Consider the following 2,787-nt stretch of genomic DNA (forward strand, 5'->3'; position numbering starts at 1 on the left):
TTAGTATATCACTAGTTATTTTTAGATTCCTATGTATTTTTAGTATTCAATTTGCAACCGTTATTACAAGTCAATATTATTCAAACTAGCCGTTAGTGAAACTAGCCGTTATTCAAACTAGTTGTTATTCAAACTAGTCGTTATTCGTAGCCCTATAAATACTCTTAAAATGAGTAGTAAGTTTCACACTCTTTTCCAACTTATCTTCCTCTTAATTCAATATTGTAATTCTCTTCATATGGATCCTTCCAACCCTTCCCACATTTCAAAAATGTTCATAGATTATATGAATGATGGCATGGGTGAAGAACTCGTGAGACTTTACTTTGAAAGTGAAGGCCAAGAAGAAGTTGCGAGTTCTAGCAAGCCTAGACACCGAAGAAGAAATATAGAGAGGAATCGTGAAGAAGGACATAGGCATTTATTCAATGATTATTTTTCAGAAGCATCGGTGTACACAGGTGAGCAATTTCGTCGAAGATTGCGAATGCATAAACATGTATTCCTTAGCATCGCTGAAGCTCTTGGTCAACATGATGAGTATTTTTGGCTTAAGGTTGATGCAACTGGTAGATCAAGTCTTTCACCACTGCAAAAGTTCACTGCAGTTATTCGTATGCTGGCATATGGATCATCTGCTGATAGTGTAGATGACTATTTGAGAATTGGTGATACAACAACACTAAAATGTGTTGATAAGTTTACAAGAGGTGTTATTAGTGTATTTGGGCCACAATATCTGCGAAAGCCAACTATTGAAGATGTCAAATATCTGCTGCAAATGGGGAAAACATGGCTTTCCAGGTATGTTAGGGAGCATTGATTGTATGTATTGGGAATGAAAAAATTGCCACATTGCTTTGAAAAGGCAGTATGTCCGAGGTGATCATGGTAAGCCTATTGTTATGTTTGGAACAATCGCTTCACAAGACCTATGGATCTGGCATGCATTCCTTGGGGTAGCTGCTTCAAATAACGATATTAATGCATTAAACCAATATGATGTCTTCAACGATGTTATGCAAGGGCGAGCTCCCGAGGTCCATTATTCAATTAATGGCACTGAATATAACATGGGTTATTATCTACCATATGGAATTTATCCTGAATGGTCAACATTTGTGAAAAGTATCTCAATGCCACAAGGGGATAAGAGAAAATTAGTTGCCCAACATCAAGAAGGTGCAAGAAAGGATATTGAACGAGCATTCAGAGTTCTCCAATCCCAATTTGCGATCATATGTAACCCAGCTCGACTTTGGCACTTGGATGCACTGAAGCGCATAATGGATACATGCATCATACTCCACAACATGATAGTTGAAGATGAACGTGCCACATATGGTAGCAATTTTGATTATTCTTATGAGCATTTAGGCAATGAAGCTTGAGAAAACACTTAGAAGGGGGGTTGAATAAGTGTTTCTTTTTAACTTGATGAAAGAAAGATAGACAGAACACAGTTATTTTTATCCTGGTTCACCTTCTCAATAAGGCTACCTTCGGTCCACCCTCAACAAGGTGATTTGTCTCTCTCAACGAGGACTTAATCCACTATAATCAGAACTTGATTACACTTGCACGACCAACTGTCGTGATTCGCAATACCTTGCACGAGCCAAACTGCTGGCGACTAACAATCCTGCACAAACCAACTGTTTGTGACTAACTGACTTCTAAGACTCAACTAGTCATAGACTTCTTGAGACTTTTGACCCAACCGATCTCTCAAGGACTTAGTTACCACGTAACTTCTGATGACAATGTATAGTGTTGCTTCTAGAAAGCTGTAATCACCACTGTGATATTTCACTAAGTTTAAGTACAAAGTAATGAACTCAGAGTATGAATATGAGAGTTTTGCTTCAGCGAGTTTTTTTTCACACTTGATGATTTTTCAGAGTAATAATATTCTCGTGGGAGATTGTTGTGTTTGATTCAAGAGATCATGAGTATATATAGCCTCAAGATTTTTCCCGTTAACTTCAGCTCCTTTTCGCAACATTAAATGGTTTGCGTGTTGTCTTAACTTTTGTTTTCTTCCAAGGATTTGCATGTGGATAGCTTATTCAATCAACCTTGGGAATTGTACTTTTGGAGTGTTTGTAGCTGTTTTACTAATGATTATGTTTTTAACGACATTATTTTGAAACAGTGTTCGTGATCTTCTGATCAGCTTTGTATTTCAGCTTCTGTTGTAGATGTATTCGCAGCAGTTTGGTGCAGTATCAGAAGTTGCCTGAAGACTTTAGTATCTCTTGCATTTATCCAGCTTTGCATATATTCCAAGTTCTGATTGTGCTGGTACTAGTACATCTTCTGAAATCAGAAATATATAATTAGAGTACCATGTTTGCTTATACAAAATTTATTTGTTTGTTATCATCAAAACACTAATATAATTAGAACCAAACTATGTTCTAACAATGACCCGACTGCACCACCAGATGATTCTAATAATAATTTTCAAGAGTTTCTATACATAAGACATCATGTTCGTGACATGGAAACTCATCGACACCTTCAACAAAACTTGATAGAACATATATGGGAACGTTTTGGACATAAAAATAACCATAACTAAAAATTATTTTAAATGTTTATATATTTTCTGCATGTTTAGCATATTTTCTACTATTAGTTTGTATTAATGTTTATCAATTTTTCAATGTATTTTTATTTTTCCTTTATTTATTTATTTTTGGATATTTTAATTTATTTTTAATATATGTTGTTTCCTTTTTAATACATTTTGATATAGTTAAATTAATTTGTTTAAATTATATA

The 2,787-nt window shown here is 35.0% G+C and overlaps 1 pseudogene; it reads left to right on the forward strand.

Moving 5' to 3' along the window:
• Window positions 1-238: 238 nt before the first annotated feature.
• On the forward strand, window positions 239-2,584 carry LOC131615259 (uncharacterized; annotated as a pseudogene).
• Window positions 2,585-2,787: the final 203 nt, after the last annotated feature.

Source organism: Vicia villosa, linkage group LG6 (genome assembly GCF_029867415.1).
Source record: "Vicia villosa cultivar HV-30 ecotype Madison, WI linkage group LG6, Vvil1.0, whole genome shotgun sequence".
Classification (NCBI taxonomy): Eukaryota; Viridiplantae; Streptophyta; class Magnoliopsida; order Fabales; family Fabaceae; genus Vicia; species Vicia villosa.